Source organism: Nerophis ophidion, linkage group LG20, assembly GCF_033978795.1.
Source record: "Nerophis ophidion isolate RoL-2023_Sa linkage group LG20, RoL_Noph_v1.0, whole genome shotgun sequence".
NCBI classification, from domain to species: Eukaryota; Metazoa; Chordata; class Actinopteri; order Syngnathiformes; family Syngnathidae; genus Nerophis; species Nerophis ophidion.
In genome coordinates this window covers 41,739,607-41,757,769 of record NC_084630.1, presented here as the reverse complement: position 1 = coordinate 41,757,769, position 18,163 = coordinate 41,739,607, and the positions used below count along the sequence as shown (strand labels likewise).

At 35.5% G+C, this 18,163-nt stretch overlaps 2 protein-coding genes across 2 annotated transcripts in view; both read right to left on the bottom strand.

Annotated features, from left to right (window-relative positions):
- The window catches only part of LOC133539140 (uncharacterized), a 377,041-nt gene that overhangs the window by 233,431 nt on the left and 125,447 nt on the right, over positions 1–18,163 (bottom strand). The window lies entirely within an intron of this gene.
- The window catches only part of fhip1aa (FHF complex subunit HOOK interacting protein 1Aa), a 100,220-nt gene that overhangs the window by 62,557 nt on the left and 19,500 nt on the right, over positions 1–18,163 (bottom strand). The window contains exon 2 of the mRNA XM_061881234.1: positions 8,180–8,217. The gene's annotated coding sequence lies outside the window, so the exon portion shown is untranslated. The remainder of the gene's footprint in view (positions 1–8,179; positions 8,218–18,163) is intronic.

Sequence of the window (18,163 nt, the reverse complement as noted above, 5' to 3'; positions counted from 1 at the left end):
TTCACATGTGAATATAAATACAGTATTATACAGCATAATTCACATGTGAATAACATAAATACAGTGTATTATACAGCATTATTCACATGTGAATAATATAAATAAAGTCTATTATACAGCATTATTCACATGTGAATAGTATAAATAGTCTATTATACAGCATTATTCACATGTAAATAACATAAATACAGTCTATTAAACAGCATTATCCACATGTAAATAACATAAATACAGTCTATTAAACAGCATTATTCACATGTAAATAATATAAATACAGTCTATTATACAGCATTATTCACATGTAAATAACATAAATACAGCCAAATATACAGCATTATTCACATGTAAATAACATAAATACAGTCTATTAAACAGCATTATCCACATGTAAATAACATAAATACAGTCCATTAAACAGCATTATTCACATGTGAATAACATAAATACAGTCTATTATACAGCATTATTCACATGTAAATAACATAAATACAGTCTATTATACAGCATTATTCACATGTAAATAACATAAATACAGTCCATTATACAGCATTATTCACATGTGAACAACATAAATACAGTCTATTATACAGTCTATTATTCACATGTGAATAACATAAATACAGTCTATTATACAGCCTTATTCACATGTGAATAACATAAATACAGTCTATTATACAGCATTATTCACATGTGAATAACATAAATACAGTCTATTAAACCGCATTATTCACATGTAAATAACATAAATACAGTCTATTATACAGCATTATTCACATGTAAATAACATAAATACAGTCTATTAAACCGCATTATTCACATGTAAATAACATAAATACAGTCTATTATACCGCATTATTCACATGTAAATAACATGAATACAGTCCATTATACAGCATTATTCACATGTGAATAATATAAATACAGTCTATTATACAACATTATTCACATGTGAATAATATAAATACAGTCTATTATACAGCATTATTCACATGTGAATAATATAAATACAGCCTATTATACAGCATTATTCACATGTGAATAACATAAATACAGTCTATTAAACAGCATTGTTCACATGTAAATAACATAAATAGTCTATAATACAGCATTATTCACATGTCAATAATATAAATACAGTATTATACAGCATTATTCACATGTCAATAATATAAATACAGTATTATGCAGCATTATTCACATGTCAATAACATAAATACATCTTATTATACAGCAATATTCACATGTGAATAACATAAATACAGTCTATTATACAGCATTATTCACATGTGAATAACATAAATACAGTCTATTATACAGCATTATTCACATGTGAACAACATAAATACAGTCAATTATACAGCATTATTCACATGTGAATAATATAAATACAGTCTATTATACAGCATTATTCACATGTGAATAACATAAATACAGTCTGTTATACAGCATTATTCATATGTAAATAACATAAATACAGTCTATTATACAGCATTATTCACATGTGAATAATATAAATAGTCTATTATACAGCATTATTCACATGTAAATAACATAAATACAGTCTATTATACAGCATTATTCACATGTGAATAACATAAATACAGCCTATTATACAGCATTATTCACATGTCAATAATATAAATACAGTATTATGCAGCATTATTCACATGTAAATAACATAGTCTATTATACAGCATTATTCACATGTAAATAACATAAATACAGTCTATTAAACTGCATTATTCACATGTAAATAACATAAATACAGTCTATTATACAGCATTATTCACATGTAAATAACATAAATACAGTCTATTAAACCGCATTATTCACATGTAAATAACATAAATACAGTCTATTATACAGCATTATTCACATGTAAATAACATAAATACAGTCTATTATACAGCATTATTCACATGTAAATAAAATAAATACAGTCTATTAAACCGCATTATTCACATGTAAATAACATAAATACAGTCTATTATACAGCATTATTCACATGTGAATAATATAAATACAGTCTAGTATACAGCATTATTCACATGTGAATAACATAAATACAGTCTATTATACAGCATTATTCACATGTGAATAATATAAATACAGTCTATTATACAGCATTATTCACATGTAAATAACATAAATACAGTCTATTATACAGCATTATTCACATGTGAATAACATAAATACAGCCTATTATACAGCATTATTCACATGTCAATAATATAAATACAGTATTATGCAGCATTATTCACATGTAAATAACATAGTCTATTATACAGCATTATTCACATGTAAATAACATAAATACAGTCTATTAAACAGCATTATCCACATGTAAATAACATAAATACAGTCTATTAAACAGCATTATTCACATGTGAATAACATAAATACAGTCTATTATACAGCATTATTCACATGTGAATAACATAAATACAGTCTATTATACAGCATTATTCACATGTGAATAATATAAATACAGTATTATACAGCATTATTCACATGTAAATAACATAAATACAGTCTATTATACAGCATTATTCACATGTGAATAACATAAATACAGCCTATTATACAGCATTATTCACATGTCAATATTATAAATACAGTATTATGCAGCATTATTCACATGTAAATAACTTAGTCTATTATACAGCATTATTCACATGTAAATAACATAAATACAGTCTATTAAACTGCATTATTCACATGTAAATAACATAAATACAGTCTATTATACAGCATTATTCACATGTAAATAACATAAATACAGTCTATTAAACTGCATTATTCACATGTAAATAACATAAATACAGTCTATTATACAGCATTATTCACATGTAAATAACATAAATACAGTCTATTATACAGCATTATTCACATGTAAATAACATAAATACAGTCTATTATACAGCATTATTCACATGTGAATAATATAAATACAATCTATTATACAGCATTATTCACATGTGAATAATATAAATACAGCCTATTATACAGCATTATTCACATGTAAATAACATAAATACAGTCTATTAAACAGCATTGTTCACATGTAAATAACATAAATAGTCTATTATACAGCATTATTCACATGTCAATAATATAAATACAGTATTATACAGCATTATTCACATGTCAATAATATAAATACAGTATTATGCAGCATTATTCACATGTCAATAACATAAATACATCTTATTATACAGCAATATTCACATGTGAATAACAAATACAGTCTATTATACAGCATTATTCACATGTGAATAACATAAATACAGTCTATTATACAGCATTATTCACATGTGAATAATATAAATACAGCCTATTATACAGCATTATTCACATGTAAATAACATAAATACAGTCTATTAAACAGCATTGTTCACATGTAAATAACATAAATAGTCTATTATACAGCATTATTCACATGTCAATAATATAAATACAGTATTATACAGCATTATTCACATGTCAATAATATAAATACAGTATTATGCAGCATTATTCACATGTCAATAACATAAATACATCTTATTATACAGCAATATTCACATGTGAATAACAAATACAGTCTATTATACAGCATTATTCACATGTGAATAACATAAATACAGTCTATTATACAGCATTATTCACATGTGAACAACATAAATACAGTCAATTATACAGCATTATTCACATGTGAATAATATAAATACAGTCTGTTATACAGCATTATTCATATGTAAATAACATAAATACAGTCTATTATACAGCATTATTCACATGTGAATAATATAAATAGTCTATTAAACTGCATTATTCACATGTAAATAACATAAATACAGTCTATTATACAGCATTACTCACATGTAAATAACATAAATACAGTCTATTAAACCGCATTATTCACATGTAAATAACATAAATACAGTCTATTATACAGCATTATTCACATGTGAATAATATAAATACAGTCTAGTATACAGCATTATTCACATGTGAATAACATAAATACAGTCTATTAAACAGCATTATTCACATGTGAATAACATAAATAGTCTATTATACAGCATTATTCACATGTGAATAATATAAATACAGTCTATTATACAGCATTATTCACATGTGAATAACATAAATACAGTCTATTATACAGCATTATTCACATGTGAATAACATAAATACAGCCTATTATACAGCATTATTCACATGTCAATAATATAAATACAGTATTATGCAGCATTATTCACATGTAAATAACATAGTCTATTATACAGCATTATTCACATGTAAATAACATAAATACAGTCTATTATACAGCATTACTCACATGTAAATAACATAAATACAGTCTATTAAACCGCATTATTCACATGTAAATAACATAAATACAGTCTATTATACAGCATTATTCACATGTGAATAATATAAATACAGTCTAGTATACAGCATTATTCACATGTGAATAACATAAATACAGTCTATTATACAGCATTATTCACATGTGAATAACATAAATAGTCTATTATACAGCATTATTCACATGTGAATAATATAAATACAGTCTATTATACAGCATTATTCACATGTGAATAACATAAATACAGTCTATTATACAGCATTATTCACATGTGAATAACATAAATACAGCCTATTATACAGCATTATTCACATGTCAATAATATAAATACAGTATTATGCAGCATTATTCACATGTAAATAACATAGTCTATTATACAGCATTATTCACATGTAAATAACATAAATACAGTCTATTAAACTGCATTATTCACATGTAAATAACATAAATACAGTCTATTATACAGCATTATTCACATGTAAATAACATAAATACAGTCTATTATACAGCATTATTCACATGTAAATAACATAAATACAGTCTATTATACAGCATTATTCACATGTAAATAACATAAATACAGTCTATTAAACTGCATTATTCACATGTAAATAACATAAATACAGTCTATTATACAGCATTATTCACATGTAAATAACATAAATACAGTCTATTATACAGCATTATTCACATGTAAATAACATAAATACAGTCTATTATACAGCATTATTCACATGTGAATAATATAAATACAGTCTATTATACAGCATTATTCACATGTGAATAACATAAATAGTCTATTATACAGCATTATTCACATGTGAATAATATAAATACAGTCTATTATACAGCATTATTCACATGTGAATAACATAAATACAGTCTATTATACAGCATTATTCACATGTGAATAAAATAAATAAAGCCTATTATACAGCATTATTCACATGTAAATAACATAAATACAGTCTATTAAACTGCATTATTCACATGTAAATAACATAAATACAGTCTATTATACAGCATTATTCACATGTGAATAACATAAATACAGTCTATTATACAGCATTATTCACATGTGAATAATATAAATACAATCTATTATACAGCATTATTCACATGTGAATAATATAAATACAGCCTATTATACAGCATTATTCACATGTAAATAACATAAATACAGTCTATTAAACAGCATTGTTCACATGTAAATAACATAAATAGTCTATTATACAGCATTATTCACATGTCAATAATATAAATACAGTATTATACAGCATTATTCACATGTCAATAATATAAATACAGTATTATGCAGCATTATTCACATGTCAATAACATAAATACATCTTATTATACAGCAATATTCACATGTGAATAACAAATACAGTCTATTATACAGCATTATTCACATGTGAATAACATAAATACAGTCTATTATACAGCATTATTCACATGTGAATAATATAAATACAGCCTATTATACAGCATTATTCACATGTAAATAACATAAATACAGTCTATTAAACAGCATTGTTCACATGTAAATAACATAAATAGTCTATTATACAGCATTATTCACATGTCAATAATATAAATACAGTATTATACAGCATTATTCACATGTCAATAATATAAATACAGTATTATGCAGCATTATTCACATGTCAATAACATAAATACATCTTATTATACAGCAATATTCACATGTGAATAACAAATACAGTCTATTTACAGCATTATTCACATGTGAATAACATAAATACAGTCTATTATACAGCATTATTCACATGTGAACAACATAAATACAGTCAATTATACAGCATTATTCACATGTGAATAATATAAATACAGTCTGTTATACAGCATTATTCATATGTAAATAACATAAATACAGTCTATTATACAGCATTATTCACATGTGAATAATATAGTCTATTAAACTGCATTATTCACATGTAAATAACATAAATACAGTCTATTATACAGCATTACTCACATGTAAATAACATAAATACAGTCTATTAAACCGCATTATTCACATGTAAATAACATAAATACAGTCTATTATACAGCATTATTCACATGTGAATAATATAAATACAGTCTAGTATACAGCATTATTCACATGTGAATAACATAAATACAGTCTATTATACAGCATTATTCACATGTGAATAACATAGTCTATTATACAGCATTATTCACATGTGAATAATATAAATACAGTCTATTATACAGCATTATTCACATGTGAATAACATAAATACAGTCTATTATACAGCATTATTCACATGTGAATAACATAAATACAGCCTATTATACAGCATTATTCACATGTCAATAATATAAATACAGTATTATGCAGCATTATTCACATGTAAATAACATAGTCTATTATACAGCATTATTCACATGTAAATAACATAAATACAGTCTATTAAACTGCATTATTCACATGTAAATAACATAAATACAGTCTATTATACAGCATTATTCACATGTAAATAACATAAATACAGTCTATTATACAGCATTATTCACATGTAAATAACATAAATACAGTCTATTATACAGCATTATTCACATGTGAATAATATAAATACAGTCTATTATACAGCATTATTCACATGTGAATAACATAAATAGTCTATTATACAGCATTATTCACATGTGAATAATATAAATACAGTCTATTATACAGCATTATTCACATGTGAATAACATAAATACAGTCTATTATACAGCATTATTCACATGTGAATAAAATAAATAAAGCCTATTATACAGCATTATTCACATGTCAATAATATAAATACAGTATTATGCAGCATTATTCACATGTAAATAACATAGTCTATTATACAGCATTATTCACATGTAAATAACATAAATACAGTCTATTAAACTGCATTATTCACATGTAAATAACATAAATACAGTCTATTATACAGCATTATTCACATGTAAATAACATAAATACAGTCTATTATACAGCATTATTCACATGTGAATAACATAAATACAGTCTATTATACAGCATTATTCACATGTAAATAACATAAATACAGCCTATTATACAGCATTATTCACATGTGAATAACATAAATGCAGTCCATTATACAGCATTATTCACATGTGAATAACATAAATACAGTCTGTTATACAGCATTATTCACATGTGAATAACATAAATACAGTCTATTATACAGCATTATTCACATGTGAATAACATAAATACAGTCTATTATACAGCATTATTCACATGTAAATAACATAAATACAGCCTATTATACAGCATTATTCACATGTAAATAACATAAATGCAGTCCATTATACAGCATTATTCACATGTGAATAACATAAATACAGTCCATTATACAGCATTATTCACATGTGAATAACATAAATGCAGTCCATTATACAGCATTATTCACATGTGAATAACATAAATACAGTCTATTATACAGCATTATTCACATGTGAATAACATAAATACAGTCCATTATACAGCATTATTCACATGTAAATAACATAAATACAGTCTATTAAACCGCATTATTCACATGTGAATAACATAAATACAGTCTATTATACAGCATTATTCACATGTAAATAACATAAATACAGTCTATTATTCACATGTGAATAACATAAATGCAGTCCATTATACAGCATTATTCCCAGACAAAGTGTGTTATATCCACTTGGGAGGTGACTCGGTAGCGACTCCCTTCTTCCATGTTGTTAAGTTGCTGAAACATCTGCTTTGAGTTAGAGGAGACATTCCTTGGCAGGAATGCAAGTCAGGGCCAATCTTCTTACCTTTGCTGGAGCATCTTCAAAGGCGGGACGTCCTCATGCTGCATGGAAGACAGAAAAAGAGGACTTTTAGCGTGCGTGTGGGGAGGAGAGGCTTGTTGGGAAGTGACTGGACGTGAGTAAGCAGCTCCCAGCAGCACATGGACGGAGGAGGAGACTCCAAGGAGGGAGGGAGGGGGAGAGAAAGTCCACAGTAAATATAACCATGACAGCAACAACTTCCACATGAGCGGGCGGGCGGGAGGCGGAGCTTCCACCAATCACACGTCAGCGCTCCTCCAAGGATGCTGGGTGTCCTCAACATTCCCGCCTGGCGAGATGAGACCACTGTCGCGTCCAATTAGAGCGGGGATGCGACAAGGGGGGGTGGAGGGGAGGGGCTACGGCTGCCACGCCGTACATCGTTGGAATTGTGTCACACGGTCACATGACGCTTCTTAGGAAGTAACACTAACGCAATTATTTTGACTCGGGGGCCACATTTAGAGACAAAAATGTGTCTGGGGGCCGGTGTGCCGTATTTCCTTGAATTGCCGCCGGCGGCGCTAATTTATTCAAAACCTCTTCTCATTCCGGCACTTACCAAAGGCATGCAGTAAATTTAGGCCTGCACTTATGAATTTGAGTGTGATGTAAGGATACCATCATGAAAAGCACATTTAATAAAAAAAAACACACCAAAAAAAAAAAACTCACACAAAGGCAGAACTATGGACATAAAACAAAACTGGCAAACTATGGCATGACTAAAGCAAACTTACGTGGAACGAAATAAGAGCAGCATGAATAACAAGGGTGGATAGAGGGTGATGTCGCCAGGCTGACTGCCTGGCAACTACAGGCTTAAATGGAGGTGACGTGACTAACAACAGGTGCACGAGTCCAAATGAATCAGGTGCGTGACATGAGGACGGGTGTGAACTATTGGGTTGTCCTGGAAACAAAGCAGGGAGTGAAAAAAACAAACAGAACATAGCCAAACTAAACATGATCGACAGGACATGACAGAAAATAAACCCACCTACAATCTGATATATCTGATATTTGCTGAATTTCCCCCAGGGATCAATAAAGTACTTTCTATTCTATTCAATTCTATTCTATGTATCACTAAGCTTTAGAACTTTGTTGTGAAAATCTCCTTCCGCGTCTGAGGAAACGCTTCCCGCCCACACTGCTTGGTGCCTCGTCAGAGCTGCTGTGACGTAGATTACCATAGTAACTAATTAGATGACCATAGTAACGAATTAGATTACCATTGTAATTAGATTACCATAGTAACTGTTATATCATCCATAAGTGCAGATTCCCACCATTGAAATACTTTGTATACCGTATTTCCTTTGGTATATAGTATGTGCCTGTCTAGAATTACTGCCGGGTCAAACTCGTTTTACCAAATAATTAGCGCATGCTCAGCATTACCGCCGGCTCAGGATTAACGCCGGGTCAAAATTGTTTCGCAAAATATTAGTTTTATTAGCGCATGTCTGGAATTTCCACCGGGTCAAACTCGTCACGTCACGAGTGACACTTCACCTGTCGTCATTTTCAAAATGGAGGAGGCTGATTTCAATCATTTGAAATCGCATAAAGGGAAGAAGATTAAGAGCTATTCAGTAGGATTTAAGGTCCAAGCTGTTGAATATGCTAAAAAGAACAGTAAGCAGCTATGTTTTATTAATATACCGTAGCTGCGTGTGTCAAATATGAGTCATTAAATGACTCCCGCCTCCTGGTGGTAGAGGGCGCTAGTGATCCTTCTTGCGACTACTCGGCTGCAGAAGAAGTGACAACAAGCAGCAAGAGTGAGCAGCCATCGTTTATTTTTTCCTCTCGCTTGCACTTTTAACACTTTTTAAAATAAAACAGTTTTCTAAACTGGACTTCCAATCGAAGCAAGAGGTAATAAAGGAAGATCTCCATCGAGAGGGAGAGACTTTTAAAACTGAAGAAAGATAAGGAAGACTTCCATAAACAAGTTATCGATGCTTTTGATCAGAAGGAGCTGCGCATGGACTTCATTTATAAGTAAAGGTAAGACCACAATAACGTTTTTTTTTATTAAATGTGCTTTTCATGATGGTATCCTTACATCACACTCAAATTTTTAAGGGCAGGCCTTTGGTAAGTGCCGTAGTGTGAAGAGGGTGTAAATGAATTAGCGCCCCGGCGGCAATTCAGGGAAATACGGTAGTTGAAGACTTGCGGTCATTAGAAAAAATGAGTGCACATCACAATGGCAGCTACACTTTACATCTTAAAGATATAAAAAAAATTATTTGGGAATGTCCGGCAGGCCAGATTGAAAAGCTTAACGTGCCGGCCGGAATAAACACCCGCTGAGAAATAGCTCCATGCATGTATTCTTAATAATTAGTCTGTACATTCCTCACCTTTGGGCCGATACTGAGGGTGACTGTGTTGAGCGTGCAAATGACAGAATGTCCAGTACTGTACTTTTTTGGATGTGACAATCCCTTTATTTTGTGCTATCCAAATTAAATCAAATATATGCTTTAAAACAAAGTATGCTGACTTTGAGTCGCACATTGTCTCGACACGGTCGAAAACTGTTTGTCTTCCGGTATAGCTCGGTTGGTAGAGTGGGCGTGCCAGCAATTTGAGGGTTGCAGGTTCGATTCCCGCTTCCGCCATCCTAGTCACTGCCGTTGTGTCCTTGGGCAAGACACTTTACCCACCTGCTCCCAGTGCCACCCACACTGCTTTAAATGTAACTTAGATATTGGGTTTCACTATGTAAAAGCGCTTTGAGTCACTAGAGAAAAGCGCTATATAAATATAATTCACTTCACTTCACAATCGCCCTGCACGTGCTCACGCCTGAACCCAATTTAAGGAGGCTGCCATGGTAACCGCACCATAGAAACAGTCCCATCCCTGTCAACACTTCCTGGTTCTTAACCGGAAGTGGGTGGAGCAATCTGCCGAAAAAGGAAATTCAACATGAACTGAGGCCAGCAATCAATTAGAGAAAATAAAACAAAAACAATATAAACAAACGAGGACATTTGGCTCCAACATAGTCCGTCAATTGATCGTTAAGAATTGTCTTTCATGATGTGTAACTGGGGCAGCACGGTAGCAGAGGGGTTAGTGCACGTGCCTCACAATACGAAGGTCCTGAGTAGTCCTGGGTTCAATCCCGGGCTCGGGATCTTTCTGTGGAGTTTGCATATTCTCCCTGTGACTGTGTGGGTTCTACTCCGGCTTCCTCCCACCTCCAAAGACATGCACCTGGGGATAGGCCCCTCCCACCTCCAAAGACATGCACCTCGGGATAGGCCCCTCCCACCTCCAAAGACATGCACCTTGGGATAGGCCCCTCCCACCTCCAAAGACATGCACCTAGGGATAGGCCCCTCCCGCCTCCAAAGACATGCACCTGGGGATAGGCCCCTCCCACCTCCAAAAACATGCACCTGGGGATAGGCCCCTCCCACCTCCAAAGACATGCACCTCGGGATAGGCCCCTCCCACCTCCAAAGACATGCACCTTGGGATAGGCCCCTCCCACCTCCAAAGACATGCACCTAGGGATAGGCCCCTCCCGCCTCCAAAGACATGCACCTGGGGATAGGCCCCTCCCACCTCCAAAAACATGCACCTGGGGATAGGCCCCTCCCACCTCCAAAGACATGCACCTCGGGATAGGCCCCTCCCACCTCCAAAGACATGCACCTTGGGATAGGCCCCTCCCACCTCCAAAGACATGCACCTAGGGATAGGCCCCTCCCGCCTCCAAAGACATGCACCTGGGGATAGGCCCCTCCCACCTCCAAAGACATGCACCTTGGGATAGGCCCCTCCCACTTCCAAAGACATGTACCTGGGGATAGGCCCCTCCCACCTCCAAAGACATGCACCTAGGGATAGGCCCCTCCCACCTCCAAAGACATGCACCTTGGGATAGGCCCCTCCCACTTCCAAAGACATGTACCTGGGGATAGGCCCCTCCCACCTCCAAAGACATGCACCTGGGGATAGGTTGATTGGCAACACTAAATGGTCCCTAGTGTGTGAATGTTGTCTGTCTATCTGTGTTGGCCCTGTGATGTGGTGGCGACTTGTCCAGGGTGTAAAACGCCTTCCGCCCCAATGCAGCTGCAATAGGCCTTTTGTTTACATTGTGACGCCGGTGAGCTATTGTATTCTCCCACGGTGTGTAGTGAAGCATGTTTAGCTATTCCTTATCCTGCAGTGTAAGAAAAGTACTTTGTTTGTCACCATGGAGACAAGGGTTAGTGATTTAGAAGAAACTAAAAAACTGCAGATGGATGTTAGCCGCTAGCTATGTCTTAAAACAGCTCTTCTTGAGGGTGTTTCAGTGTTATAACGTCACCTTTATCTTTACTTTCTACAGCAAAATGCGTCCGTTCTCCCATTTCTGTCTCCACACTGTCTGCGTGTAAGTACTCTGTGATTGTGCCATGCCGAACACGCTCCTCTGTTCATAAAACCAGCAATGTCACCACGTGACAACGCGCTGTCATGCCTGGGAACCGGTGCTGTTCAAACAGAGTATAGTACCCTTTTTTGACATCCTGTATGTCAGTGTTTTTCAACCTTTTAAGAGCCAAGGCACTTCTTTTGCGTCGAAAAAATGCAGAGGCACACCACTAGCAGAAATCATTAAAAAACTAAACTCAGTGGACAGAGAAAAGTGGTTGTCGCAATTGTTGGATATGATTTTAAACCATAACCAAGCATGCCTCACTATAGCTCTTGTCTCAAAGTAGGTGTACTGTCACCACCAAATGAAGAGTTATTCAATAAATAAAAACAGACCATGAACAGAAAAACTGGTACTAGGCAGAAAAGGCAAAACAAACAGGACTAGCATAGGAGCTAGAAAAACAAACAAAAGCTCTAGCTTGGGAGCAAGGGAGTAGGTGTACTGTCACCACCAAATGAAGAGTTATTCAATAAATAAAAACAGACCATGAACAGAAAAACTGGTACTAGGCAGAAAAGGCAAAACAAACAGGACTAGCATGGGAGCTAGAAAAACAAACAAAAGCGCTAGCTTGGGAGCAAGGGAGTAGGTGTACTGTCACCACCAAATGAAGAGTTATTCAATAAATAAAAACAGACCATGAACAGAAAAACTGGTACTAGGCAGAAAAGGCAAAACAAACAGAACTAGCATGGGAGCTAGAAAAACAAACAAAAGCGCTAGCATGGGAGCTAGGAAGTACTTGTACTGTCACCACCAAATGAAGAGTTATTCAATAAATAAAAACAGACCATGAACAGAAAAACTGGTACTAGGGAGAAAAGGCAAAACAAACAGAACTAACATGGGAGCTAGAAAAACAAACAAAAGCGCTAGCATGGGAGCTAGGAAGTACTTGTACTGTCACCACCAAATGAAGAGTTATTCAATAAATAAAAACAGACCATGAACAGAAAAACTGGTACTAGGCAGAAAAGGCAAAACAAACAGAACTAGCATGGGAGCTAGAAAAACAAACAAAGGCGCTAGCATGGGAGCTAGGGAGATAACAGAAAACTTGCACAAGGCCCAAAAGGCAAAACAAAATTACTAGCATGGGAGCTAGAGGAACCAAGGCTTAGCGCGGAAGCTAGCAAGAACAGGTATGGGATTACCGAGTCGAGGATCAAGGACGTCACAGTTGTGCGAACACAAATTGCGTGTAACACAAACTGCGAGGAGAGGACGAGTGAACGGAAAAGGCAGGCTTAAATACCGGGCAGTAATCAAAAACACAGGTGCGCGTCAACCGAGAGTAGCAGGTGGAACAAATAAGAAACCATGGAGACAAGATAAATAAGGAAGTGCAAAACTAGGAACCCGAAGAGTCCAAAACAAACAGAAAACACAAAAGGACTCAAAAACCGAAATCAAAATGTGATCCGGGAAGCGGATCGCAACAATTCTGTTTTTGTTTACTTTGTAGCTGGTTCAGTTTTAGTTTGGTTCTGCATAGCCTTCCCTAAGCTTCAATGCCTTTTCTTAGGGGCACTCACCTTTTTTGTTTATTTTTGGTTTGAACATTAGACACCTTTTTACCTGCACCCTGCCTCCCGCTGTTTCCGACATCTACAAAGCAATTAGCTACCTGCTGCCACCTACTGATATGGAAGAGTATTACATGGTTACTCTGCCGAGCTCGAGACAGCACCGACAAATCATTTGCAGACTATAATTACTGGTTTGCAAAATATACTTTTTTACCCAAATAGGTGAAATTATATCATCTCTGCCAGAGTTAGTTGTTGACGAACCCCAAGATGCAGAGATGGAGGCAGGCATTGAACAAGGAAACATGGTTTTAATATAAAATACTAGAACAAAACCAAACAAAGGGTACAAACACAAAGCGCGCACAAGTCGGATTACAAACTAAAGGAGCTAGCATGGGAGTTAGAAAACAAAAAGGAACTTAGCATGGAAGCCAGCAAAAACAAAACCGAGAACAGAAGTCGTTAAGTGTTGTATCAAGACAAATTGGAAGCAGGGAACAAAAAACAGTAAGCTAAAAACATACAACAAAATATAGCTTACCGCTACGCTACACAGATACGACACGACAGGTAGCAACGACAAGAGTGACATCGACAATTCAATACAATAATCCAGCAGTGACTGGATGGGAAGACAGGTCTAAATAGGAATGGACTGATTGACACCAAGTGTGGCCAGGTGCCAATCAGCTGCAGCTGAGGGGGAACACAGCACTTGTGGGGCGGCATAGCTCGGTTGGTAGAGTGGCCGTGCCAACAACTTGAGGGTTGCAGGTTCGATTCCCACTTGTGCCATCCTAGTCACTGCCGTTGTGTCCTTGGGCAAGACACTTTACCCACCGGCTCCCAGTGCCACCCACACTGGTTTAAATGGAACTTAGATATTAGGTGTCACTATGTAAAGCGCTTTGAGTCACTTGAGAAAAGCGCTATATAAATGTAATTCACTTCACTTCCCTCCCTCCTCAACGACACCTGGAGACGAACTTTTGCTTGCATGCAGAAGGGCCCCAGGCCTTCGGACACTACATCAACACACCCAAGACAATGGGCATATACACACACTCCACGCCTTCACCACCGCTTGATTCCCCTTCGGGGTGATGGACGGCTGGCAGCGCTTCATAGCAGCAGTCAACCTCCAGAGACAGGAAACCAACAAAATAAGAGTGCTGACAGGAAACACTACACACACAGAAGAAACAAAGACAAATGCAGAGGAAAAAACTAAAACATAGACAGACTGTCAGTGGCAAGCCTGACAATCTCCCACGGCACACCAGACTGTATCACACGGCACAGTGGTTGGAAAACACTGCTGTATGTGTTACATTCTGTAAATGCACATACATGCTGTGTTTTGTTATCTTTTCTTGAATAAACCCGGTGGCGACTTGTCCAGGGTGTACGACGCCTTCCGCTCGAATGCAGCTGAGATAGGCTGCCCCCCCCCCCCACCCCGAAAGTGACAAGCGGTAGAAAATGGATGGATGGATGTTCCCCAACATCAAAAATCCACATTCACAGATAATATTATAAAAATACTATTATAAAGGGAAAAATATATACGATTTGTAAATAAATGAGCAAACAGGTGAAATGTAACAGGAAAAAGTTACAAGGTTGACTCTTAACGCTTTTTTTTTTTTTTAAGCTCAAAAATAATAATGAATCATAGTGAGAGAGTCCAGTCCATAGTGGATCTAACATAATAGTGAGAGTCCAGTCCATAGTGGATCCAACATAATAGTGTGAGAGTCCAGTCCATAGTGGATCTAACATAATAGTGTGAGAGTCCAGTCCATAGTGGATCTAGCATAATAGTGTGAGTCCAGTCCATAGTGGATCTAACATAATAGTGAGAGTCCAGTCCATAGTGGATCTAACATAATAGTGTGAGAGTCCAGTCCATAGTGGATCTAACATAATAGTGTGAGAATCCAGTCCATAGTGGATCCAACATAATAGTGTGAGAGTCCAGTCCATAGTGGATCTAACATAATAGTGAGAGTCCAGTCCATAGTGGATCTAACATAATAGTGTGAGAGTCCAGTCCATAGTGGATCTAACATAATAGTGTGAGTCCAGTCCATAGTGGATCTAACATAATAGTGTGAGAGTCCAGTCCATAGTGAATCTAACATAATAGTGTGAGAGTCCAGTCCATAGTGGATCTAACATAATAGTGTGAGTCCAGTCCATAGTGGATCTAACATAATAGTGTGAGAGTCCAGTCCATAGTGGATCTAACATAATAGTGAGAGTCCAGTCCATAGTGGATCCAACATAATAGTGTGAGAGTCCAGTCCATAGTGGATCTAACATAATAGTGAGAGTCCAGTCCATAGTGGATCTAACATAATAGTGAGAGTCCAGTCCATAGTGGATCTAACATAATAGTGTGAGAGTCCAGTCCATAGTGGATCTAACATAATAGTGTGAGAATCCAGTCCATAGTGGATCTAACATAATAGTGAGAGTCCAGTCCATAGTGGATCTAACATAATAGTGTGAGAGTCCAGTCCATAGTGGATCTAACATAATAGTGAGAGTCCAGTCCATAGTGGATCTAACATAATAGTGAGAGTCCAGTCCATAGTGGATCTAACATAATAGTGTGAGAGTCCAGTCCATAGTGGATCTAACATAATAGTGTGAGAATCCAGTCCATAGTGGATCTAACATAATAGTGAGAGTCCAGTCCATAGTGGATCTAACATAATAGTGAAAGTCCAGTCCATAGTGGATCTAACATAATAGTGAGAGTCCAGTCCATAGTGGATCTAACATAATAGTGAAAGTCCAGTCCATAGTGGATCTAACATAATAGTGAGAGTCCAGTCCATAGTGGATCTAACATAATAGTGTGAGAGTCCAGTCCATAGTGGATCTAACATAATAGTGTGAGAGTCCAGTCCATAGTGGATCCAACATAATAGTGTGAGAGTCCAGTCCATAGTGGATCTAACATAATAGTGTGAGAGTCCAGTCCATAGTGGATCTAACATAATAGTGAGAGTCCAGTCCATAGTGGATCTAACATAATAGTGAAAGTCCAGTCCATAGTGGATCTAACATAATAGTGAGAGTCCAGTCCATAGTGGATCTAACATAATAGTGTGAGAGTCCAGTCCATAGTGGATCTAACATAATAGTGAGAGTCCAGTCCATAGTGGATCTAACATAATAGTGAGAGTCCAGTCCATAGTGGATCTAACATAATAGTGAGAGTCCAGTCCATAGTGGATCTAACATAATAGTGAGAGTCCAGTCCATAGTGGATCCAACATAATAGTGAGAGAGTCCAGTCCATAGTGGATCTAACATAATAGTGAGAGTCCAGTCCATAGTGGATCTAACATAATAGTGAGAGTCCAGTCCATAGTGGATCTAACATAATAGTGAGAGAGTCCAGTCCATAGTGGATCTAACATAATAGTGTGAGAGTCCAGTCCATAGTGGATCTAACATAATAGTGAGAGTCCAGTCCATAGTGGATCTAACATAATAGTGAGAGTCCAGTCCATAGTGGATCTAGCATAATAGTGAGAGTCCAGTCCATAGTGGATCTAACATAATAGTGAGAGTCCAGTCCATAGTGGATCCAAAATAATAGTGTGAGAGTCCAGTCCATAGTGGATCTAACATAATAGTATGAGAGTCCAGTCCATAGTGGATCTAACATAATAGTGTGAGAGTCAAGTCCATAGTGGATCTAACATAATAGTGTGGGAGTCCAGTCCATAGTGGATCTAACATAATAGTGTGAGAGTCCAGTCCATAGTGGATCTAACATAGTAGTATGAGAGTCCAGTCCATAGTGGATCTAACATAATAGTGTGAGAGTCCAGTCCATAGTGGATCTAACATAATAGTGTGAGAGTCCAGTCCATAGTGGATCTAACATAATAGTGTGAGAGTCCAGTCCATAATGGATCTAACATAATAGTGTGAGAGTCCGGTCCATAGTGGATCTAA